This window comes from Chlorocebus sabaeus, chromosome 21 (genome assembly GCF_047675955.1).
Source record: "Chlorocebus sabaeus isolate Y175 chromosome 21, mChlSab1.0.hap1, whole genome shotgun sequence".
Taxonomy (NCBI): Eukaryota; Metazoa; Chordata; class Mammalia; order Primates; family Cercopithecidae; genus Chlorocebus; species Chlorocebus sabaeus.
Window position 1 is genome coordinate 27,871,833 of NC_132924.1, and position 27,229 is coordinate 27,899,061.

At 41.8% G+C, this 27,229-nt stretch overlaps 1 long non-coding RNA gene across 2 annotated transcripts in view; it reads right to left on the reverse strand.

Annotated features, from left to right (window-relative positions):
* LOC103226240 (uncharacterized) overlaps positions 1 to 27,229 on the reverse strand; it is an 86,076-nt gene that overhangs the window by 21,542 nt on the left and 37,305 nt on the right. For both annotated transcript variants that reach the window (XR_494723.3, XR_012090056.1), the window contains one exon: positions 13,794 to 13,908. This is a non-coding gene — a long non-coding RNA (uncharacterized lncRNA). The remainder of the gene's footprint in view (positions 1 to 13,793; positions 13,909 to 27,229) is intronic.

The following is a 27,229-nucleotide window of genomic DNA, read 5'->3' on the forward strand; positions in this document are numbered from 1 at the left end:
CTGGTCTGACCCTTTGACCACAGGCTGGCTTCCCCGGAAATTAGAATCTCTAATGGGCTGAACATATCACACTTGCAGGCTGTGAAGGAAGTTGGTTTCAGAATCTCATCTGCCAGTTCCTCTTCATTTTCTACTTGAAGAATCCAGGGTTGTTTCTTCCACCCTGAGAAATGCCTCAGTCTTCAGAAGAGCAGAAGTACCTCAGGTAGTAGGAACTGTGCCCTAGCTTCTCATTCAATCAGTGGTTCCTGACTTGTAGATGTTGCAGACTTGGATAATGCATTGTGGGGATTCTCAGGGAGCTGTCAACTCTGTAATTTCAGCAGTTGCATGGCTTGCTAGCTTGAAATAGCAGGTGTTTCAAATTAGGAAGAAGATATTCCTAAACTAAATGACAGTCTTTCCCACAGGAGACCTTTGGTTACCTTAGACTTATATACATGTCTAAGGTTACCAAAGGTGTTTTATGATGTAAAATACTACACTGTCTTTATTCTTCTCATTTTGTGATAGATGATTTTTTAAAAAGTCACCAAGATGGCACCAGTCCAGAGATTAGACATTTTGGAATCTTTGACCTTTGATTCTGCTTTTCTTTCTTCCCCATTTCAGAGCTGGCTGTTTTCTACTCTGAAGTTATTTTCTCACTTTGTCTTCTTCCTGTCTTCTTGTCTCTTTTACTCACAAATCTGTTGACTGACCCTACAGGATCCATGGGTGGTGGACAATCAATTGTGGTCAGAATTGAAGGCATGCCAGGTGTGGGGTAGCATAACTATGAGTACTTCTGTGTGAGTCACCTCCAGCCCTGCATCTCCTCTGGTCTGAAGTGATTATGTAGCACAAATCAACTTCACCCACACTTATAAGTTACAGCAGATTCTAAGCTCCTTGAGGACAATAACTGGTCATTCTTTATTTCCATATCCTCTGGGCTTGGCAGAGTGTCTAGTCCAAAATAGGGCATCAATAATTTTCTGTTGAATATGTTTATGCTGAAGACCTTTACCTTGATTATTATTTTTTCCTTCTGATTCCTGAACTTCAGTTCACCTAAAGAGACCTCAGAAAAATTGTATTTGAGTCCCAACCCATCACCATCTCACTTACACATTGCTATATTTTATTCTCAGAAACATCATCCAAGGGTGACAAGGTTTGGAGTAGGAGGCAGCCAAGTACCATTAAAAGAGCAAACGCTGACCAATATTTCCGCCTCTGCCGAGACCTCCTCCTACTCTCTCTTCTGCACTGGGCTGATTCATTCAACACAAATGCATGTTCATAATAACCTCCATCTGTAGACCAGCTTGGATCACAAGAGTGGTGGTCATTTTGTAAACCTCAGTGTCTTGGCACTTTACACTTAAAGTATTTACTTAAATAAGCTCTATTTAGAGCTTATTCAGCCAAAGATAGAATAAATAATTAAAAGGTCAATAAGGCAATGTGAAGATCCACACTAATGGCTTGAAACCTTTATCTTTTTAGAGGTGGAGAATTTCAGGAACGAGATCAGATATAAAAGGCCCTGGGATCTCCCTAACCAACACTCACTGACTAACACCCTAGAACAGGATCAACCTCCTCACCTTCTCCAGTCAAATCACTGAATTGATGCAATCCAGGAGGTCTTAAGAACAGTTGTATTAAGAGATATTTGAAAGAAAAATAAAGGATTAATCTCTCCACCTGATTTGTCCTTATCACCAATGTAGCACTTAAACAGTGATGCCATAGTAGTTCAATTCTTACTAACTTGAACAGAAAAGAAAAAAATTAGAAAGAAATCAGGTCAACTCATAGGATCAAAGTGATGCTGAAGGACTAAGTTTGGGCAATGGCAGGAACCAAAGGAGCACTGAGGGCCAGAAGTGATAGTCCTGTGGCTGGACCCCCATGGACCTGGGACTCCATGCAGCCAGCAATGAACCTGGCTCTGAAATGCTTCCTCTCCATTATCTTACTTGTTGAAGAGTTAAAGTCCCAGAAATGGTTTTTGATTGGTGGGTCTTAGTCATGAGCCTGGCTCTAAGATCACACGCTTGGCCTTTAGGTCACAGTCTATCTTGTCCAGTTATGAAACCCTTACTCATTCTGACTGATGTCAGTGAGTCATTTATCATGCAATTAGCAGAGTTGTGAAAATGATGGAAGGAAGGGAAACAACTCCGGTGTTTAAACGTGGTGCTTAGAATCAACACTGCCTCCTTCTCCATCTATCATGGCTAATCCAAAATGTAGAAATGCATATGATAGATGGTTATGTTTGGGGAGATAAGATCTAGTTCTTGGTCTATAGAATAACAAAATGTGCTGAAAAGCAGCATTACTGCAGTTCCAGGTTTCTCTTTCATTCAACTCTAGGGAATTTACACAACGAGCTAAATATCAAAGTCATTCAGATTCTCTCTTTTTTCCCAAGAGAAGCTACTGAGCCCTTGTGGCAGGCCATCATATTTTATTAATAGTGGATTTAAGAAGGGTTCAGGGAAGATTCTCAGAAAACTGATGTTCTAAGGATATAGGTAGTAGATTAGCAGTCTCACCCTACTGAATATCTCTCCGTCCAGTCCTCAGCCCGTGGACTCTTATGACTTTGGGGTCAGACCTAACATATCTGAGACATCCTATCCCCAGACCTTGGTCACAGCTGAACTGCACCCTGTCCCGGACAGGAACAAGCCAGTGGCTGACACCACCTCCCCACATCCCACCTGGGCAATCACTCAATGCCCTTTTCAGGCCACTCTTGGTCTCCTACCAGTTGCTTTTATCCGTTAGTTTCTGGATTTCTGATCCCATACTCTGGCTTTTATCCCTACCCGTTTGGTTAGCAACTCTCCAGCTTCCTGATGTGACGATTTAGACTTCAACTTCCACCCATGCCAACTCTGTTCTCAGTTCTAGGGATTTCTGGAATGGGTGTCTCCTGTGGCCTCTGAGAAGACTCCAGATCTACTCCTAGCCTTGATAAATTCCTCTGGACGGAACATTTCTAATACCCTCCTTTTCTCCTCTCTTCCTACTAGGTCTTCTTCCTGCTCCCCCAAACATAAGTTAACCTGTAATTGCACCAAACTAAACAGGTTCGGGTGGAAATGGACCAGTTTTAGAAAAAGTGAAGCTAAATACACTTCCAACCATGGAGTACCACATGAAGAGTGACTAACTAAAGCCAAGAGAACCACAGAGTGATTTGTCATCTCCACCATTGACTAGAAAGGATGATGCTGTGTCTGGTGAGTGTCATGCAGCTGCAGCAGGTGGCATAGAGGAGGGCGGTGGGGCATGAGGTCAGCTGAGCCATCTGTGTGTTCCCCGCTGTAAACCAGTGCCAGATACATGAAGACATTCAATCCAAGCACACGCCCCAGCACCCCTTCAACAACCATGCAAAGGAAGTCAACCCAACCAGCAGGCACTTCCAGTCTGACTTTTCAAGATGTCCCTCAGGTGCAACGCAATGGGAGGTCTGGAGGGATGGGGTAAAGAGGCTCTAGTCTATTTGGAGGAGAGCAGAGAGAAAATGCCTGAACTAGCAGTGACAGTGGATGGAGAAATCAAAAGCTCCTGCAACAGCAGATTGGAAAGGGCTTAATGAAAGAAGGGGAGCAGGAAGGGCTGATCAGGGTCCCAGGTTTCCGATTTGGTTAACTGTGTGAATGGTGAAAGATGTAAATATGCTGGAAGCTTGGGACAGCGGGGATGTTGAATTTGTTTGGGGACCTGTGAGGTCTGAGGCCCTAGGGGACCTCTACTGTGGAAACATCTACAAGGTGAGTTCAGTATTGAAGGGCTTGAAAAATGTTTACATCAACAGAGATCCCTCCTGAGGGCCAAAGCACAATTGATATATGAGCTGATAAAATATTATCAAGATAAAGACAATAATATAATGTATATTCCCATCAAGGTGACTCTCACGAGAGAACTACTATATAAAGCTGCACTCATCAAAGCATGAGAAAAAGATACAATAATGGACAGCATAATAGTTTACACTAAGAAAACGACATTCCTGTGAACTGTAGAGAGGGCGTTTGTATGTGTCTACCTATGCCTGTCTGTCTATATGTGTCTGTCTGACTCCTGTGTCTGCAGGGCCAGGACTGGGGGTGGCCAGTGAAGCACTCAGAATTGAAGGGGGCTCCAGAAACCACAGTAATCAAGAAAAATCATTTTTGTCTTCATCATTTTAATGTGATATCTTCAAAATCATAATCAACATGAAAATCCATAATAAACAAAACATCAACATTTTAAATAAAGGCAGGATCAGTTACAGTACCATGGCATGACAAACTGTATTGGAGCCTGAGGCAAAGGAAGAATCAATAATACTGATCCTACTTCTGTTTAAAGTTTTGACATTCTGTGCATCGTGGGTTTTTAACATTAATTTTGATTTTTAAAAAGACTGCATTAAAATATTATTTATCTTGATTACTGTGGGGTTTTTTAGGCATCTCCTTAAGTTTTGTGCCCAGGGCAAGTGTTTTACTCAACTTACCTTAATCCTGGCCATGTGTGTGTGTATGTGTGTAAGTGTGAGAGTGTGTGTGTAAGACAGAAGACAGAAAGATGAGAACAAGTACATCAATTCAAGAATTCAAGTAGAGCTTTACAGTAAAGAGACCACAAAACAGACCCTCAGCATGTGACATCATTCCTTGCCAAGCAATACTTTTTTTTTTCTTTTGAAATGGAGTTTCCCTCTTCTTGCCCAGGCTGAAGTGCAATGGCACGATCTTGGCTCACTGCAACCTCCACCTCCCAAGTTTAAGCTATTCTCCTGCTTCAGCCTTCCAATGAGCTGGGATCACAGGCACCCACCATGATGCCCAGTTAACTTTTTGTATTTTTAGTAGCAACAGGGTTTCACCATGTTGGCCAGGCTGACCTCAGGTGAGCCACCCGCCTCGGCCTCCCAAAGTTCTGGGAATACAGGTGTGAGCCACCATGACTGACCAACACTTTTTTTTTTTAAGATGAAGTCTCACTCCCTTTGTGCAGGCTGGAGTACAGTGCTGCCATCTCAGCTCACTTCAATTTCCACCTCCTGGGTTCAAGCGATTCTCCTTCCTGAGCCTCCCGAGTAGCTGGGATTACAGGTGTGCACCACCATGCCTAGCTAAGTTTTGGATTTTCGATAGACACAGGGTTTCATCATATTGTCCAGGCTGGTCTCGATCTCCTGACCTCAGATGATCCACCCACCTCAGCCTCCCAAAGTGCTAGGATTACAGGTGTGAGACACCGCAGTCGGCCTGGCCAACACTTTTAACTTCAGGTTTCATGCTGCCCTTTGTTGCTGGTCAAGATGTGTCTACAAGGCTCAAGACCTTATTTTAAACACCAGAAGTCTGACACCATCATATTTAAGCACACCAACAGTGTATGAGTCCATGGCCTTCCTTCATCCACCCACCAAGCTATTCTCAAACCTGTGCTGCCTGGATCCCAGGGAGGACCTGAGCATCCCTTCCCAGACTGGAGACTCTTTTACAACCCTTAATCATCAGAGATCACATAGACACTGGGGACACAGGACAGGGTTGGCGAGAGTCAATGACTAGGTACCTTATTTAGCCCCCTCAAAATAGAAATGTTTCCCAATGTGATATGCTTTTTTTCTGGGCATGAGATGAAAGTTTTGCAGCAGCAGGCATCAGGGAATCACTCAGATAATCTGAACAAGAATGTGTAAAAATGAGTTCAAATATAAATAAGGTTCCAGGCTTTCATGGTTGAAGAGAGCCCACAAACAGAAGGTTATGAGGGGAAAAGATGGCTGCCACTGCAGTGGACAGAAATAAGACACCAAACTCAGACAAATTTGGCAGAGCAGAAGGTGCTAGGTGTAGAAAAACAAAAGACTCGGAGTTGGGGCTTCCCTGCCTGCTTCACAGGTCAGGCTGAGCTCTCCCAGCTTCAGAATGAGGGCGTGTTTGGTTTGTTCCTACTTGGCCGCCCTTGCTCTGCATGACCCTGGAGGCAATCCAGAACGACACCTACGTCTAGACAACCCAATGTAACTGACAGATCAGATCTCAATGACCCAGGCCCACACGGCAGAGGCTCTCTGTGCCTCTAAGCTGTGTCCATTCAGAGGAGCATGTAGGAAACCAAAACAAAAGCAAGCCTTTTGGCTTGCTAACACCATTTGACACATTTCCCAGATTTTGAAGGTCAATCCAGTTGAAATTTGAGCATCCAAGATTTCGGGTGTTGAGTTTTAAAAGGCCTAATATAAGATGACTCATATGCCAACTGAATCAACTATCAACACTGTGATTTTTCAACTAGATAACCAAGATGGCTTCTGAAACCTTCTAAAAGAATGACTTCTGCTCTGCAACATTTGGGCTGCCAAGTACTGTCACGGGGGAAGAGAAGAGTCTCTCAGGTTGCTAACTGCTGAATTCACCTCCAGGTTCAGCTTCTTGATACAATTATTCCTCCTTCCGAATGTGAAAATCCTAAATAACTTTTATTTTGCTTTAAATGTCACCTCACTTTATGTTAAAGATCTTAATTTATCAGCCTTACATAATCAGTTTTTTAAAGAAAGTTCAGGCCTACATAAAGGAAGCATAATAGCCCCTTTGCTTGTCAGGTAATTACTTAAGAACTAGGTAGGGAATTGTAAGAGAAAGAAATAAAAAAGACCCAGATTAAATCTACTACACATTTGTCTGCCAGTGTCAGACTCCCTGGAATAGACTTTTTTGGTTGTTTAAATTACCTCGGTAGGGACCCCCATCTCCAAATACAGTCACATTCTGAGGGACTGGGGCCTAAAACTCCAACATATATTTTTAAGGGAGACGCAATTCAACCTATAACACCACTACGCCCCCAGGATCTAGCACAGTGGTTGATGCTGAGTAGAGGTTCAATAACTGTTTGAGGGGTGAATGAATGAGAGGCTCACTCCCTGCTTTAGCTCAGGGCCACCCAGAAAGCTTGGCCAATCTAAAAGCCTTTTATAGAACATATTGCTTGACCAAAAGAGTTGGAGAAAAGGGACAGAACTCCATCACAGGATCAAGGACATCTCGGCATAGCCTCAGTTTCATACTTGCCTCAGCCCCTCAGTTATCTCTCAAAGAGCCAACACTGGTGCTATGCCCTCATCTTCCTGTTGCATGAGCAAGCTAGACTTCCAGCAATGACAGCACAAGACAAATGATCCTTGTTGCATATGAACTCTTTACACATGAAAATACATTTCCAGGCCGGGCACAGTGGCTCACACCTGTAATCCCAGCACTTTGGGAAGCTGAGGCAGGCAGATCACTTGAGGCCAGGAGTTTGAGACCAGCATGGCCAGCATGGCAAAACCTTGTCTTTACTAAAAATACAAAAATTATCCAGGCCTGATGACACACACCTGTAGTCCCAGCTACTTGGGAGGTGGAGTTTGCAGTGAGCCAAGATCTTGCCAATGCACTCCAGCCTGGGCAACAGAGTGAGACTCCGTCTCAAAAAAAAAAAAAAAAAAAAAAGAAAGAAAGAAAGAAAGAAAATACATTTTCATTTTCACAGCAAACAAAATTATCTGTATTATGTTAGTGAGATTCAACATTCTCTAAGTATTCATATTGGATCCATGACCCACAGAAAGCACAGGTCTCAAGGGTTTTACATTCAACCTAATTGCAATCAAGCCAACATGCATTTTGTTAACTGAGTGCCATGTGCAAAGGACTGGGCTTCACACTTTGAAGACTTTTTTTTTTTTTTTTTTTTTTTAAGTGAAAAGAGGAGGCTCCTGCCCTCAAATAGCTTATAATCAAATAGGAAGATTAGTCATATTCAGAACATTCAACAACAAAGGGAGATGTACTAAGATATATAATTCCATCTGTAGAGGATTGAATGCTGCATGGTGAAGAGGAGAGGGAGTAAATGGAAGGTGAAGGAGGAGTTGTCTTTCTGCAAGTAGGAATGGAAGGGAAGGGTTGATGCTTCTAAGGGAACAGCATGAGCAATAGTAGGGACACGATGAGCCTAGCCCTACTATGTATTACAGAGCACACAAAATGAGTTAGAGCTTGGCAGGGGAAATAAACTATGTACAGACAGGGAAGGAGAGGAAAAGGATGACAGAAGATGCAGAGAAATTGGGAAAGGCTTCACAGAGGAGATAAGTTTTCAGATAGAGATTAAGAGAAAGTTAAACTTTCCAGGAGAGATGGTAGTGGGAGAGTCTAGGCTAAAAGAACAATCTGACAAAGGATAGAGGTACAAAAGAGCAGAACATGCCTGGGGAACCATAAAGGCCTCTTTTCCTTTCTGTTTTTAGTTGAGTGCATGATGGAGAAAGTAGAGAAACTGGAGCCCAATTGTAGAGGGCCCTGACTACCATATTGGGGATTTTGAATGAGATGCTCTAAGAAAGTACAGCCATGCAAGTTTTTGAGGGAGGACAGGCAGGCACGTGGTCAGAGGTTCCCAGGGTGCAAAGGATGGACCAGAGAGGCACTTGAAGGTGGGATGGGTATCTAAATCTCTCTAGGCCAATTCCTCAAGAATGTCACTTCCACGTGGACATGGAAGTTTGTTTTGCTCACTGATGCATCCTCAGTGTCTTGGCCTGTGTCCAGTGTATGGCAGACATTTAGTTAATTTTTGGATTTTTGGACAGGAACTTGGAAACAGCCTTCCTACCTGACCATAAAGCTCTTAAGATGTGAGCCCATATTTGTCGACATTCCTGAATCCCACCTCATGGCAAAGTTGGTTTGCATACAGGGTCAGAGAAGACAGATGAGTGGAGAACACTGAGGCCATTTCCAGTGTCTCTGTTCTCCCCATGTTCAGTTGTGGGAGCCCCTTCTGCTCAAGCTTGCTAGAGTTAGGGTTCTCTTACTTAATCAAGAAAGCACCAACATCATTTCACATAACCCAGCCTCACTCAGCTCATACACCTCTAGTGAGAGAGAGGCCTTGAAATTAGCCCCCACTGCCCCGACAACTTCTTCTCTCTCTCTAGTTCTTGTCTTCCGAAGCTAGACAGAGGAAGTCCACTTGTTCCTGGACTGATTAAAATGGTTTTCATGTTCCCTTGTAGTTTCCTCTTCCATATGCAAGAGGCCTCAATCCTTCCTACTGCTCCTCTTCTCATGTAGAGTCCAGGCTTCTCTAAATCCTGGCTGGTCCTCTTCAAGTAATCCCCAGAGTGTCTTTTAAAACTCGTGGCCCAGAGCTGAGCATGTGCTCCCAGGAGTAGTCAGACCTGAGCCCCTTGAGTAGTATAACTCAATGGTGGGCACCACGACTCAGTTTACACAACCTGAACTGCATCCTAATTCACTGCTGTCTTATGATTACAAAAGTGCTGACTTCATTAGAGCAGCCAGGGCTTTTCCTTCACTCATCTGTAAATGGGCTGGGAAGGTAGAAGGGGGTATTGACTTCATGCTCCTTGGAGTTTATTTCCCTTCTGCATGATATAACTCCGAGCACACGACTAGGTATTAATCAGCGATTATTCTTCTGACTGTAATCCTTTTGTTCCCTTCCCTGCTTACCAGAACATTTCCTTATGGTTTAACAGGAGATTCTCACCATGAAGACAAAAGTCCCTGGTAGAGTCTGGAAATTGCTTGCTGTGGCAGGGAACTTCTGAGATGGCTTCCAGTAATGCCCTCCCCTTGATTGTGGCTGGACCTACATTCATTGTGACTTGATTTGCTTCAAAACTTAACAAATAGAACATTGCAAAGGTGACAAGATGTTACGGCCAAAATTAGGTCATAAAGGGCTGTGACTTCCCTCCTGCTTTCTCACGTGTTGCTCTGATGGAATTCAGCTGCCATGATGCAGGCTGCCCTATGGAGAGACCCACATGGCAAAGATATGGGTGGCCTTCATCCAAAAGCCATCAAGGAACCAAGGCCCTAAGTCCAACAGTCTGTGAGAAACTGAATCCTGCCAACAGCCATGTGAGTGAGCTTGGAAGTGCATCCTGCCCCAGTCTTACCTCAGGAGGACTGCAGCCCCAGCTGGCACTGTGCTTGCAGCCTGTGGGAAATGACCCAGCCAGTCTGTGCCTGGATTATCTGCTCTGGTTTATCTGTCCAAGGTATCCTCTACCGTCTGCTGAGGACTTCAATGTCTTTGTCATTTTTCCAAACCTTAGAATTAAAACCCTTACAGATCAAGACCGTATCAGATTCACTAATTATTCTACCTTGTGTCCTGGCAGCAGAATCTTTAATAGGCTGAATCATAAGACATTGCCCTTATTCAATTGTTTCTGACCTACATGAATAGCTGTTTTACATGGTTCAACTTCACACCTCTCTGATGTTGCTTACTGTTCTGTGTTGACAGTTTTTTGCTTGCCTGTCTCCTCTTCTAGGCTCTGGCAACTTTAAGATAGGAAATAGTGATTTGCTTAAGTTCGAGTCCCTGGCCCCTGGCCCAACAGCTGCCACATTGCAGACATCAATAAACATCTTTAGAATTGAATTGTTGGTATGTTTACATTGTCTCACAAAGCAATTAATTATTCATTAACTCAATAAATATTTCCAAAGAACCTGGGTGTCAGGTCTGGGCTAGGTGCCAGCATTAGAGAGATGAATCAGTCCCTGTCCCTGAAGTGTTCACTGTCTAACAGGAGATAGATAAGTAAACAGAAAATTACAATTCAATATGGAAAGTGCTTAAATAAAACATTAACAGTGATAAAGGTCACAAACTGAGTTCATTATGTCTAGGGTAGTTAAGAAAAACTTCCTAAAGGAGGTAAATTCAGAGCTAGTAGGGAAGTGACTTATAGTGTGGGTTGTGGATTTAGTCAGCAAGTCCTAGGATCTTAGGAATATGACTGTATTTAATTATCTATTTCTGCATAACAAATTACCACAAAATTGGTGATTTAAAACAACACATGTTTATAATCTCATAGTTTCTGTGGATCAGAATTTCAGTCCTGGCTTAGCCAGGTCCTCTGGTTTATGGTTTCTCATGAAGCTACAATCAACTTATCAGGTACACTCAACTTATTACGTAGGGTTGAGTCTTATCTGAATGCTCATCTGGGGAAGGATCTGCTTCCAAGCTTACTTACACAGTTGTTAGCAAGATTCAGTTCCTCTGAGCTGCTGGATTAAGGGCCTCAGCTTCTAGCTGGTTTTGGATTGGAGTGTGCCCTCAGTTCCTTGCCATGTGGGCATTCCCAACATGGCAACTTACTTCATCAAAACCATCAAGGGACAGAGTTTGCCAACAAGACAAAAGTTAGCAATTTCTTGGACTATAATCATGGAATTGCTATCCCATAATCTGTGCCATATTCTGTTTGTTAAAAGCAAGTCACTAAGCCACCTTACTCTCAAGGGGAAGTGATTACACTAGTCCTTGTCTTGGGCTCTGTTTTAGGAAGAACCCAAAGTAGGGCAGGCCCCATACAATTACTCACTAAATCATGTTTTAAGACCCACCATTGACTTTCACTGATGGGTGCTACAAATATAGTCTTATTGGAACTTCTGCAGTAGGGAAATTGCCAAGAAATCTGTTCACCTCATCTCACAGACAAAGTCCCACATTAATGCCTCTCAAGCTGGGAGCTGATAAACTTTGCTTCCCCTAAGGAAATTTTTACTGCTAAGGCACAGCAAAAATCATACCCACTGCTCAGGCACTTTCCTTCTTTGCTTCAGCCACTAGGAAACATCATCCAATTTATGGATCAATTAATGCAATAAGGTATGCTTTTTTGGCCTATAGGTCTGGGTTCTATTTTTACCTTTTAGTCTTGGTATTGCATTCAAATTTATTTTTTCTTAAATCCTGATTTTTTAATTATGTTTTGTCATTTTATCATATGTATTTCTTATAAGAGGCCTCAACTTTCATGGATAAAACAGGGCCTAGTCAAATAAATAATGTTACTTTTGTTTATATCCTTTAATAAATTTCTTAGTTCTTCAAACAAAAATTCCATTTAGGAATTTTTAAAATTATGAGTTAATTATTAAGTGTAAATTTAAAATGCTTTGTTTGTTGTTGAAAACATGATGAGTAGAGAAAAGTAAAGAAAAATTTCTACGATCTTACCAGCCAGATATAAACCAACATATATTGGTAATTATGTTCTTTTAATCCTTTTCCTACAGATATTATTTACTAAAATTATTTCATTAGTTCTAGTTTCATTCCCTGCTTTTTATTTCACTTAACATTATATTCAGATAACAATCGTTTTTGACATCAAGTAGTTGTCAAAAATTATTTTTATGTTTGTAGAATATCTATGATAATTTACTTAACTACCCCCTTCTATTGGACATTTTATTATTTCCATTTTTTCATTTTTAGAATGATGTTATGAAAATCCTTGTGTATATAATTCTACTTGTATCACTGATTACATCCTTAGGATAAATTATTAAAAGAGGTATTACTTTATTATAGTACACAAATACTTTTACTCAAAAGCCCTTAACAATTTGCACTCATACTGGCAATGTAGAAGCAGTATGTCCATTCCCAACCCCTCGCCAATATCAGGTACTATCTTTTTTAAAAATGTCAACTTGATAATGTACTGCTTAAGTTTAAAGAGCTAACTAAAGACAGTGGACCTCTCTGCAAGTCACTTTGCTTCTCTTAAAACAACACCTCCCTATAAACTCAACTTCTATTTAAAAGCAAAAATATTTTATTGAATAAATATGTATTGACCACCTACTCGTGCAAACAAGGTCCTCAATTCTCCATCCCTTCAGGCAGTATCAGCTTGATGAAATTTCTTGGCTCACATAGAAAGTAAGACTTTGCTGTGTGCCTGGGAGGCTCAAAATTGCAAATATAGCCAACAAGAGGAAAATCCACACTACACGTTTTGGTGCAGTGCCACCATTTGTCAGACACTGTTATAAATAATGTCTTTGAGACTTTTAGAAGTGTGCACTGTGCCTTGGAGGTGGGGCATATGGAAAGTTCCCCTGGAGTGTCAATTTTGAAATGAATTCCAATGCCAAGGTCACAGCTCCAGCTAGATTCTCCTTTCAGAACGGTGATTCCATGGGAATTCCCGTAGTCCATATACAGCTACTACTCATGGAGGGTGAGAAGGTGAGATGAAAACAAGTCTGTTTCTTTGAGGTCTAGGTCACATGGAAAATAATTAACTTTAGTGGGTGATTTTAACATCTTTGAGATCTTTGCTTTAAGGTGACCCACGAAGGGGAAATTTCAGTTGAATTAAGTTGCTGCAGAAATAAGAAATGTTGCCCAGACTACAGGATAATCAAGCAACTTATCAGGCAAGTATTCATTTGGGAACGTGGAGTACCTTTCAGTGCCTAGTATCCTTGGCCAAGACAGGTAAGAGGTGGTGGGGAAGGGTTGGCCTAAGTGGATCTCATTGCCTTTGTCTTCTCAGAGACCCAGCACACAAGTCCATTTTTTCCCCATTCATATGTGCCAACATTCAGTTTTTTCTATAACTCCAACAGGGACAAAGGAGGACCAGGTCAGATTTTCTGCCTAAAAACTCACAGGTGATGGCTATTGCCCTTACACAGCCCAGCAAGCATAAGCCACAAAAGAGCTCTAGCAGACATGGAATCATTCCCATTCCAAAAGTCGTGAACTCCAGAACCCTCTCTCCTGCATCTACACTCCAGGCCTGGTTCCTCACTCAGGTTCCCCATACTTCTCACCCCCACACACACATACACACACAAACACACACAGGCAGAGTCATGTGCCTGGCAGTTCCATTTTGCAAGCCCTTTTGCATAGTGGGAACTTATTGTTTACTTTACCTGAAATTCAGTTCATTTTTCATTCCTATTTCTTCTGTTTTTTAGCGTCGTTGTAGTGGAAGGACTAAGATTCAATAGATGCTGCACACCATTCCTTTGGTTTGGGGATTATAGCCTTCAAAAATGAAGAAAATTCACAGTACTCAGTGTCCACCAGTGGTATAAATAAATGCTTTATCTGTAGCAGAGTGTAATTGCCACGTTCCAAGGTAAATTAACCCATTTTAAAAATGTTCAGGAAACATTTTTATTTTCTTTAGATTCCCAAGAGAGATTGGGGTGAAATAAATATCTCCACCCTTCTACCAAGTAGAAGAATATAGAACATTTTGGCACAATTTGGGTTCAGAGAAAGGGCAAAATATATATAAGTAAACAAACATATTAGTCATATATTTCCTTATCCAACCTTATTCCCAAAAATATTTATCATGGAGGAGAAGCAAACACATCGAGGTTGTGGCAACTCTCACTTCAATTCATCGACGCTAAAAGGGACAAACCCAAGTTTCCATTTGGGTTTAGGTTCCTAGGACCTCATTTCAACCATTTCCCAATATTCTGAGCAGAAGTTCAAGGCAACTTAAGAAAGAAAGCGCCCAGATCAATACTTTGTGAGTTAAAGCTAATTTTATTTTTTGCCCTGGGATTCACTACCGTGCAAAACAACTAGTCCTCTTGTCTCCCCACAAGGTTTCCCCACTACAGAGCACGTGCTCCATGCTGGGAAGGAGAGCACACCTACTCCTCAGGGTGTTTTTCATATCACGAAGTTTGGACGTTAGGACAGGAGCCTCAAACAGCCAACAAAACGGAATGAGGCTGTGAGTCAAGAGGAGTCATGAATCAACAGCAGAAAGTCTGCTCTGAGCCTGGGTCGGTCCCGCCAGTAGGTGTTACTTTAGCCATTAATCCGGGGCGCTCCGTGGATGGAGGAGGGTCACCTCCTGCCAAGACACACACAACAAAACTCCAAACCAAACTGAAATCTGCCAGTTCCGCAAGTCTCCTCTGAAGGCAGAGTTGGGCCCCTAAGATAGGATCCAGAGCTTGCCTGCGAGGGCTGACAGCAGCCCCACCCGGCTGGGGCAGCAACTCAGAGCCTCCTGGTCGCCATCGCAGGCTGCTTCACTTCATCATTCAAAGTGGCTTTTGGCATTGGGATTAGTATGATTTACTGCAATTGCAACAATAACCATCCTCACCCACTGTCTGAGACCATGAGAACCCATCCAGCACTGTTTATTAGCTTTGGCTCGCTCGCCATGATTAAGTTCTTTTCAACATGCTTTCCCTGTCCTCTCAGTCTTACTTCTCTCCCAAGAAGTTTTACACTCTAGCTGGAGGACCCAAGTTCCCCCACGTTTCTCTACTTAAAGCATGTGCTTTATGAATTCAAAGGCATCGGGGCAAACAGAAACTTCCCTGCTGGTTTGCAGCAACCATCATATTGAACACGAGTCTTACGGTATGACACCCGCGCAAAGCTTTTATCTTTCTCTGTATCGTCCTGCCCACATTACATGCAAAAAGTCCTCCTGGCCAGTAGGGGGTGCTGCACCTTTCACTGTTAGGACAATTGACTTGTGGATTGCTTGCAAGGTGCGCTCTGGGTCTTTTACTTAGATTTGTAACTCTGACGACACCTTCTCCCCTTTCTCACTCTCCTTTCCTGGAGTTAGACACATACAAAGTGTGACAGTGTCCTCAGTGATCACTTAATCCAGTGGTCAGCCGACTTGTTCTGTAAAAGGCCTTACGTAAATGTTTCACACTTGGTGGGTTATAAAGTCTCTGTTCCAACTACTCAGCTCATGTTGTAGCTCAAAAACTGACACAGACAATATGTAAACAAATGGGATGGCTGTGTTCTAGTAAAACTCTGTATACAAAAACTAGTAGGGACCCTTTATACTCTAATGTCAGATTTTTTTTCTCTTTTAAAGATGAGGAAAAGAATCCGAGAAAGGTCTATTCTTTGAGCAACGTTACCTGTCTAGTAAATGTGAGATGCAGAGGTGGAATCAAGGTTTTCAGACCTGCTGTATCAGGCTATTTATTATCCATCGTATTTCTTGTAGTGTAAGTTTACTCAAAATGCCTGAAAGAACCTCAGTCGTCTGTGATTGGCTAATATCAAACACATACTGGATAAAGCACTTTATTACTTTCTGACAGAACATAGTGCAAAAGCATGACACTATAAATGATACTAGCATCCTTGGCTCTGGCATGTGGGTTGGCTTAGTCACCAACTTTATAATATCCACGAGCAGTTCTATGTCTGATTCTATTATAGCTCTGTTACCTTTCCTGAAATCCATGAGCTCATATCACAACCTCCATTGTGACCACCAGTTCTTCATCTATTTCTCCATATTTCACCCCTAGTCTTACAAGGGGACAAAGTGAGAGGCAGCGTCTGGAAACACAGGACGAATCCAGCTCCCCACCACTGGGAAACACTGAAGGAACATGCTTTCCATGCAAACAGCTTTGAAAATAAATTACTTTGTCTTATTAGGTCAGTACTATTCTTTTGGTACAGATTAAACAGTCTTTGGGAAGTACCATGATGAAGCAAAAGAAAAATCTATGTTGCCAGATTCTTGTTGTGTGGCTTTGAGGTAGTTAACCTCTCAGAGACCCAGCTTCCAGAGGTGAACAATGGAAATAATAAGATTTTGCCTAAAGAGTCATCATTCAGAGTGTACGTAGGGTGACAAGATAATTTATTATCCAAACCAGGATATTTCTGAAAATGAAAGGGAATTATATTATAATTATGCTAGGCAAAATCTGGAAATGAGTATAGGGCCACCAAGTTATACAATATAGTGATTGGTACATAGATACTTGACACATCTCAGTTTTCTTTCGTCTTTTTCTCCAGAATTCAAGCAATTCTACAGTTATATCCTTTTCTTCTGTGTGTCAGTGTCATTTTGAGCAGTAGGACTAGACAGTGAAGCCCTCCCCTCCTCCACCCCTTTCCTGAAACTGCAGAAAACTATAGCTGTGCCTGGTCACTCTGCTTTGAAAGCCTCAGTGACACCATCAGGGCCAGCGGAGCAAAAGAAGATGGCATTCACTATTCTGCAGTAAGCACAGATGTTAATTCGAAACAACAACATGCCTATTTGGGAAGGAGAAACGTTGTGCTGTGAATGTGACACTTATGAAAGCATAAGGAATAAACGCCTTGGATGGGGCAGAGGGAGGGTCGGGTGAGAGTTCTGATCAGCTCAACCCGTGTACACTACATGAACTCACTTAGAAATAATAAAGCCTCTATACTTTCTCAGTCTTGTATTTGTCTTAAACTCAGACCCGCCAAATTGTGCCAAATTATGTGTTGTTCAACTTGGACTGCCCCGAGAACACTAAGCTCCTTTTGCAAGTTAACTGTGCCGTATTTATAAGATTTCAGCATTACAACTAGGAGTTATCGACAGAGAAAGGGAAATAAACAGATAATTTTTTAAAAGTCAAAATGGCAGCCATTTTTTCCCTCAAGTTTGAATCAAAGTTACATTTGTTCGAGTCCCTGGGTGACAGCTACACACAGGTACACAGAGGCAGACTCACGTTCTACAGTACTCTGTGTATGAGAACATGTAAATAAGAGGATTAAGGTCAACATCATGTGTTGCATTTCTGAAATTCGCATCTATTTTAAGATAGGACATTTTGCATGAACTTCCCTTTTAACCCACAGAGTTATTCTTTTTTCTTTTTGAAAATATAATTTATTCATCTCTATTTCAAACTAGTTATTTAACTCAGTCCAAGAAAATAATAATAAAAAATTTATTTTGAAAAGTTACATTTCCAGTATTTTTAAAAAGTTACTTCTCCTCGCCACTCCCCAACACCCCATCCCCTCAGTAATCAGACAGTAAGGCACACTTGGGGGTTAAGAGTTTGAAGTATAAGTTCAAATCCCAGCTCTCCCACTTCCTACATTGTGACATTGGTCAAGTTACTTGACTCCTGCAAGCCTCGGTTTCCTCATCTGAAAATGGGACTAATGAGAGCTCTCACTTCACAGAGTTTCTGTAAAAGTTAAAAACATGTAAAGTGCTTAACAGTTTTTCAGGCAGAGAGGAAGGGGACCAAAAATATCAGTTACTCCTACTCTTAACAACTCAGCTTAGTTAACTTCCTTCTCTGTAAAACCTCACCCTTCTCTCCCATGGTAACTAGAGTTCAGACCCTCCTAACCTTACCCCTGTATCACTGCAGAGGTCACCTGCCTGGTCTCCATGCCACCTGCTTCATCCTACCCACCAGTGTATCCTGTGAAGTCTGATCAAACTAGCGTCCTTTCTAAACTGGCACTCTCATTCACATCTCTTCTCCAAAAGCTTTAGAGGCTCCCTGTTCCTACAGGATAAAATTAAGTGATTAGTAGTGTGTATGTTACAACCATCTTTTTATTCCTTGAAACTTTTCAGTTTTGCTCACTTCATAAAGGTATAAAAGAGGGCTCTGAGTAAAAACTCCCAAAATGGGATGATTCAAAGTCTGCCCGCCCTGATCTCACTTTCCAATGTAACTTTGAACTCCATATATGAACTACTAATTGCTTCCCCTACCCCTCCAGCATGACCCTCCTTCAAGGGCCATCTTAATCTCCCCTCTTCTATAAAGCCCTGTCTACCTTCTGCACCATGACAGGTTCATCCCTGCACTGAATCCACTCGACAGACTGTTGCTGTATCCCACTTGGCACTCAGTTATGAACTCTCTTGTAACATCTCTACAACCAATATAATAGTAATATCTTCTCCCAACTAGAAAGTGGACTTTTGGGGAGCAAAGAATACTTTTAAAATTTTTCTGGATTTCTGCCACTTCCACATAGTAGATGCTCAATAAAAAGCTTGTTGAGGCTGGGCACAGTGGCTCATGCCTGTAATCCCAGCACTTTGAGAGGCTGAGGTGGGTGGATCATGAGGTCAGGAGATGGAGACCATCCTGGCTAACACGCTGAAACCCCATCTCTACTAAAAATACAAAAAATTAGCCAGGCATGGTGGCAGGTGCCTGTAGTCCCAGCTACTCAGGAGGCTGAGGCAAGAGAATGGCATGAACCTGGGATGGGGAGCTTGCAGTGAGCCGAGATGGCGCCACTGCACTCCAGCCTGGGCGACAGAGCGAGACTCCGTCTCAAAAAAAAAAAGCTTGTTGAATGAGTGAAGAGGAATATTAACATGTAAAATATGAGGTCAACATTTTACAATGTAAAAATCAAACTCTATGATAAAGACTAAAGGTTCTAATTTGTAATGACTGTGATAGACTTTTCCACTCTAGAAATGTATAAGATAATATTACTCATAAAAATGACAGTGTGAGAGATGACTAACATTTCTTTGGACCTCTTCTTGTGGATGAATATTTTAGAGAATTTGATCAAATCAGGAAAAAAAAATGTCATTTAAAATGATTAGATTTAACAATCACGTTAAACCCATCTCAGGGTCAAAGCACCCTGATATCAATCTCCTGTTTAGTAAATTTCTAGGGAACAAAGTTTACTAAATGATTATCCAACCTACAGACCTTCACAGGCCAGCCAGTTCATCAAATAAAATACACTGGAGATGCAAACAGATCTTTTTTTTAAATTAATATACCTTGAAGCCAGCCCTTAAACCAATAGTTTTCACAAAGGCAAGATGATTTGCTGTGTTCATGAAGAAATTTGATAATGTCTCAACATCATCCAAATGTCTGCGACATATGCTGCCCATCAGACCCAAAGAAACATATAAATGCATCTGTTTTTACTCAGAGCCCTCTTTTACGTCTTTATGAAGTGAGCAAAACTGAAAAGTCCCAAGGAATAAAAAGATGGTTGTAACATACACACTACTAATCACTTAATCCTCTCTCCAGTGCCCAGGCCGTCAGGGCCAGGACGATAATGCGAATGCTAATACATGCTGTCTGCGGGAGCTGCCACAGCCGCCGTGTCCCGGAGCTCTATTTGTCAATACCAGAGGGATTACAGAGAGACAAAGTACATAACTGCGAAGAGTGTGTGTCCAACATGGATCCAGTTTCCTTGTTTGTCAGCGAGTGCTGATGGATCCAAGAAGATGCAGCTGAGTTCTCCGCAGGCAGATGCAGTGGAATTTCTCTTCCAAAGCAAAGTAATAGGCAGAAGGGGCCAGAAAGAACAATTCAGCGACCCAATCTCCAAAACAGCTGGGTTCACTTAACTCATACTTAGCCAGAGAAGATCCAACCTGGCTGAAATCCCACAGGAGAAAGCGTTAGATGTTAAAACACCTGGGTGCTTGGAAACCAAAACTCAAAGACCACCTCCAGGACTGTTGGAGCCAGGACAATCACGTCACTTGTCCAGGCTTCCCGCAGCTCTGCATGAAGAAGGGCAATTGGAAGCACAACCAACCGCTCAGGGATGTAGTGAGGCTGAGGAGGCAAAAGAAGCGAACGCCCCTGGTGAGAGTCCTGTAACCCTTGGTGATTGTTTGCAAGGTGAGGAAGCAGAACCAGCTGTACTAAAGCCCTGCACTGCTTGAAGAGTTGCGCAACCCTCTTTCTGCTTTGGCTGGGGAAGGCCGGGCGTAGGTGTGGCGCCAAGCCCAGCTCATCTTTATTTAAAGACCATTGTCTGAAACACAAGTTCTGCTATGCCACGTCTTCCCGAAAACCTCAATTCCAATCCAGCTGGCATTCGAAGAGAGAATGGATTGGGTCAAGTAGCCAGTCTTCATTAGTGTGAAGGCGAATAATGTCTAGAAAGAATAACAGGAGATTGACCCTTCAAAGGGAGGCAGAGAAAGAAAAACAATCCTGGCTCTCCTACCCACCAGCGATGAGACTTTAGGTGCTTCACCTGAGCCTCACTTGAAAAGTGGGGATCATCAAATCCACCATCCCAGTCTTGTGCCAAGACTAAAGGAGATGATTTATGTAAAAAGTATCTGGCATTGTTCCTAGAACTTTGCAGCCACTCAAAAATATGTTATTAACATCCCTTTATTGAACACAGAGAATTCCCAGAACATGAAATGGTTAGGGATGGTTTCAAATGCATTAAGTCTTGAGTGGCTTGTCCTGGACTCTGCCAATTCCTTGGAGTATAAGGAGGCAGTCAATCCCATGGAAATAAATATTGTATCAATATCTTCACTGAGTACTCTGATAAAGAGGGAGATTTTCCACGTCCCCCTTAAAGACATAGCATAGCTTCAGCTGGACGTAGGAGGCCAGTACTTAGTGACTAGCCAGATAATCGAAAAAACAAAGGTTAAACTTTGGTGTTTCTCAGTCTAGCATGGCAAATGCCCAGTGCAGATTTTCAAGACAATTTTTCCCCTTACATAAGAGAAAAACAGGTGCTGAGAAGGGTAAGCTTGGTGTAAATCTGGCTTAGAGCAAGCACAGAGCCATTGGGGGAAATCTTGCTGAAGCATTAACGAAACAGGGGTTTACCTTTCCCCAAAGTTTGCTTTCCATCACACTGTTCCATATTTAACATGATGGGAAATAGCACGTGTTAATTTTCTTACTAAACACACTGCATGTCTTCCACACCTCTGAGGACCAGTCCAGGTAGGGAGGTGAGGAAAGAAGGCACCCAGGGTCAGCCCTCATCCCTATAAAAATGGGGAATAGCAGGGCAGATAGTTGGACTTCTGAGCCCTCTAGTGCCCTAGTGGGACTGATGATCTGTGAAGACGCTTCCTCATGTATCCGATGAGGTTAAAACACACAGTGTCATGGAAAGAGTGATGGTGGGAAGCCAGCACCTAGAAATTAGAGAGGAGAAGCAGATGGGCTTTGATTCTACACTAGGATCAGCAGGAAAACATGTGCTGGGTATAGATTCTGAGCCGATGGTGAGCTATTCTTGTCACCCTATGTCATCAGACACCCAACTCCCTCCCCCCTCCCTGGCTTCATCCCTAACTACTCTCCCCGGGCTTACACAATTCAGAGTCACGCTGGCCTCCCTGATATCCCCTGTAACGGCACACATGCTCCAACCTCAAGGCCTTTGCACGTACTGTATCCTCTGCTCAGAACACCCCTTCCCTTGTATCTGCATGGCTTGTTCTACACTTCATTAAGGTCTCTGTACATTTGTGCAGCTACTGGAGAGAACTTTCCTACCCACCACATCTCAAAAGCACCATCAGATTCAGCCTCCCCACCTCACTATTACTATCACTCCTTCTCCCTTCTCCCTACTTCGCTCTCCTTTGCAGCACTTGCCACCCCTGAAACGTGTATACTTATTTATACTTTGTTTTCTGCCTCCTTCACTAGTATGTAAGTTCCATGAGAGCAGAAATTTTGCTTGTTTTGTTTCTGCTGTATCCTCGGTTAGTGCATTTGTGCTTGGTACTTAAGTAGTATCAAGTACTACTAAGACTAAGTAGTACCAAGTACTAAGTAGTACCAAGTACTATTAAGACTAAGTAGTGTTCAATAAATATCTGCTAAATTAATAAAGTAACATTATTCCCCATATAACATTATGCTGGAGCTTAAGGGGCCTTATAAACTATCTACTTTCACCCTTTTGTTTTAAGGAGATTAAGTCTACTAAAGGGAAATAACTTGCCCAAGAGCCCACAACTAGTAAATCTAACAACATAGAAGGTAACAGTGGAGAAAAAATGATTCTAGCCAAAAAAGGAAAGAGAAAGAGAATACACACACTTTCACTGGCTAAAGAAGAGATTCTATAGTCCAGACATGTTTTAGATACAGCCAAACTAATACTTAGTATCTATAAAGCACTTTGCAAAATTGCATCTTTTGCAAGCAGACAAACCAAACTTAGGAACGGCCCTGAGACGTTCAGTTCTCCATTCATCACTGTGGTGCAGTGGGAATATTCCAACTGCTGAGGTTTATCTAAAGAATAATTATCATTTTGGTTCAAATCTCCCACCTGCAGGCAGAACCTCACTCATCCTAGACGGAGAAGGGAGAAGGAGAAAGAAACAGGTATTTGTTGAACTGGGCACTATGCCAAGGGCTTTCAAGTATCTCAGTTAATTTTCATAACATCCCTGTGGCCACTTTACAGATGAGAAAACTAAGCCTCAATGGGGTTAAGTGAATGGCTCCAAATCCCACAGCTAATCAGTGGCAAAGCCAGAAGGCTCACTTTGGTAAGCCAACTCCGAAGCTCAGGTTTTTTCACGACATTAGGCTGTTCTCTTTAATTTTCAAAAGAAATTCAGTGAAGAAAACTCCCCCATGCTTGTTTTGACCTAGGATTTTTCTACCCACTGAGGGGCGAGGTGGGATGGATGTATAGTCAGCAAGATGTCTTGTTTAACTTCCTCAGGTTTACATAAAGATAGGACTCCACCACTCATCACACTGGTAAAGTATTCAGATTTGACAACAGAGCACCTGCATTGGCTCTGAGGGGAAAAGCCATCAGTTTCCCCCAAAGCCACCCCTAGGTAAACATGCAATCCAAGTCAAAACAGTGTGCTTGCTATGCAAATGTGGCTTTGAAACATCTATCCTAGCACTAGAGTGACCAACTATGTTAGTCCTTTTTTGCACTGCTATAAAGAATTACCTGAGACTGGGCAATTTATAAAGAAAAGGGGTTTAATTGGCTGATGGTTCTGCAGGCTGTACAGGAAGCAGGGCTGGAGAGGCCTCAGGAAACTTACAATCATGGAAGAAGGTGAAGAGGAAGCCGGCATGTCTTACATAGCTGGAGAAGGAGGAAGAGAGTGAAGGGAGAAGTGCTACACACTTTTAAACAACCAGATCTCGTGAGAACTCACTCGCTATCACAAGAACAGCAAGGGGGAAGTCTTCCCTCTATGATCCAATCACCTCCCACCAAGCCCCTCTTCCAACATTGGGGATTACAATTTGACATGAGATTTGGGTGGGAATATAAATCCAAATCATATCACCAACTGTCCCAGTTTCCCTGGGACTAAGATGGGCAGGGTAGCAGGGTGTGAGGATGCAAAATTTTTAGCCTCAAAACTGGGAAAGTTCTGGTGAACTGGAAAACACTGGTCACCCACCCAGCACCTGTACTTGCCATAAAGCTTCCTCTCTTAAGCCCACCCTCATGAAGAAATTCCGAGGCCACATTTGTCCTTATACAACCTCAAACTCACTTTTGTTCAACTCTCATTTCAAGTTCTATTGATTAAAATGTCATTTATAGAAGATAAATACAAATATATGCATTTCATCTATTTTTTATTTTAGATTTTAATCCTGGATTCATTGAAGCTCCAGAAATATGTGCCAATGAACCATAATCTTTTTTTTTGATAGAAAAATTCTTTAATCAAAACAAGTTTACACGTTGAACTTATAGCTTAACTAGAATAAATCTAAGTTAAAACTGTATAAGGACCAAACAGATAATGACTGGTATATATGCAGGTTCTCTCAAAACAGTGATTCCTAGTTCCACTATAAGACCTCGTAAAAGCAAAAATTCAATTCTGTAGATGAAAACAGTTATCCCAGAGGGTCAACCATACAATGTCACACACAGACACTGGTCTTAAGCCATTTTTTTTCCATATTCATATAGTTTCAAAAAATGAGAAGTATCCTACTTATTGAAAAATGCCAAATGACCTAATATTCAAAATATCTTAGAAATGCTATCCTTTAGTTAACATACCCTTAAATTTTGTAACCTTGATTTCACCCTGGATTTAGTCCATACCTGTCAATGTACAGACTATCAAAGTACTATGTTGGAAGAACTAGTGTTTGTATTTTTGGAATCTAGAAAATAAAAATAATATAGCCATAATTTCAAATAGGTGAGTTTCCTTATATAGCATTTATTTATATTTATTGTATAAGCATCATGATTTTTTCTTCCAATTAAGTACTAGTGATTTCCTAAAGACATTTTTAGCAACATTTCTCAAAAATAAACTTACTTAGTTTTCAGTTTTAATTACTAGTGCCTGCCTGTAAAAGGACCTTAAGTGATTTAACCCCAGAGCCAGATTCATTCCTATATATGCCCAGTCATTTATCTGCAGAGTGAACCATAATCTTTTAGTCCTTTTTCAGTATTCCTTTAAAACGACTGCATTTTCATATTTTGACTTCATATAATATGAAGACACCGTAAGAGTACTATTGAATTAAATGGGGGAGGAGGGATGATGAGGACAATAGTCATTACATACTTTATTGTCCTTTTCAATCTTCTAAAGAAATTTATTTCAGATCTAAGTGCCAGGGATATTTCCATGTCCCTTGAGAAACTACATTTCCTATAGCTTTTTTCTGTATGAAAATTGGTTCTATATACCTGATCTTGTTTCCATTTTTACTTAAACCAGATGGAAGCTCAGAGCCAAATTTGTTGCTCAATATTAAACATTGTGTCAGATTCTTTTGTCAGTATATGTATATTTCAACTTTCTGCATGTTACAGATCTTAATATTTATGTAATGTAATGAGGTGATAGTGAGAATGTGATCATATGTGCATTTCATTATAAGTTACCATTTCTTCTTACAACAACTCAGTGAAGTGGGTGTTATTTGGGGAAGTTAAAGTACCTGTTGAAATCTGACAGACAAAGGAAAATGTTTAGTTCATCATTGGAATGGAAATTTAAGACGAGTAGCTGAACAAACAGCAATGATTGGTCAAAAGTTTTCTGATTTATTCTGATATTTGTCAACACCTTCTGTATGTTTCCTAGGAGAGATGGAGAATGCTCAGCTGAAAGGCTCATAGATGCAATCCCCAATTCACTCTTTGAAAGGTCTCAGGTGAAGTGGAGAAATAGCCTCACTCCTGTTACTAACGGGGACCAAATACCCAGCCTTAGGCCAAATGGCTCAAGTTATTTCTGAGGCTCAAATGGCTCAAGTTATTACCTGGTGTGGGACAGGTAATGGGTCTGGAGCAGAATCCGTGTCCCAATATTTGTTACCTGTGTGACCTTGTGGCCCTGGATGTGTCGCCCGAACCATTTAAGTCTTCATTTTCTCACTGGTAAAGCAGGAATAATAACATCTACCTTAGAGAGTTATGATGATGACTAATTGAAATTATGCAAACGAAAGCAGCTCCCTATCCTCACCCCTACCGCCCAGCACAGTGCCTGGCATGCAGTGAAACCTTAAAAAGAAAAAGTCTTAGCTGTTACTACAGAAAAGTTAATCCTCAGACTGACAGAGTTCACACTGTCCCGGGCAGTAACTAGAGATTTTATCACAAACCTCTGGCAATGCTGCCTCATATAACTTTGGCCACTTTAGCTCATTTGTTAAAAGGATCCTACACAGGCCCAAAGCAGAGGCCCCACATTAAAGTGGTTATTATAGTGGGTCACTGGGGTTCTTTTTCCCTAGGCAACAATGAAACAGCATTAACAAGCATTCACCAGGGCAAACCATAGGCCATGAACATTAGAACGTTGCAAAAAAAAAAAAAAAAAAAAAAAAACTCAAAGAAATAAACTGCTACACAGGCCCGCCTTTGGGGATCCTTGCTTTTTGCACATGCTAAGCTGTCCAGAGCCAACAACATGTTATAGCAGAAGTGTGCTAAGCAACACTATGTATTCATCCTCGGGATACTCTAAGATCCAGCCTTTGAGAAGTTGCTGAGACGTGCTCAGATCACGTTAGCTAGTGACAGGCTGCCTTCTGCTGTCTCTCTCCGCTCCTGCTCACCTCCTCCCGACCTCTACTCAGCAGCCTACCCCGACTGAATCCGACAGTCTGTGAGCTTCCCCACCAACACATCCTCTCCAAATTTGGGTGTTGGAATGGGCAGAATGAACAAATGTAGCCCCATTCTTTGGATCACAGACTCAAACCACCAGAAGCAGGAAGGACAACAAGAATGACCCACAGGGTCAAGACTCCTGAGTCTCAAGCTGGAAGTGTCAAATGCTTCCGAAGTGTTCCATGGGCTGGAAAATCAAAAAGGAAAGGGACAGTGCCAGTGGAAAGAATGAAGAGAGCCTGAGCATAATTTAATGCCAAGGCATGATTTGAATGCATGGAGCATTCAGAGCACAAATTCTCAGAACTAACTTTCTCAAGTTATCTCAGCCAACCCTTATCTGGTGTATGAATCAATTTAGAATTCACTAACAGGGAAATGAAATCCACCTGACGCAGCCCATACTCTTTTGGGGATAACTATAATGTATAAACTGGTCTTCATTTGTCATGCAATGTCTATATAATTCCTCTCTTATTTTGAAGCTGTTTATGTGTTTAATGAGCACTTGCTCTGGTGTCAGGCATTGCAGAAACTGGGGGTGCATTGGAAAACTGGGGAACAAGAGATATTTCTTGCACTCATGGAGCTTATTGTGTAGTTTGGGAGACAGACATTAATCAAACATGACTGATGGGTATGGGCTAAGTACTGTGAAGGAAAGAGAAAGGATAGTTCTCTGACACAG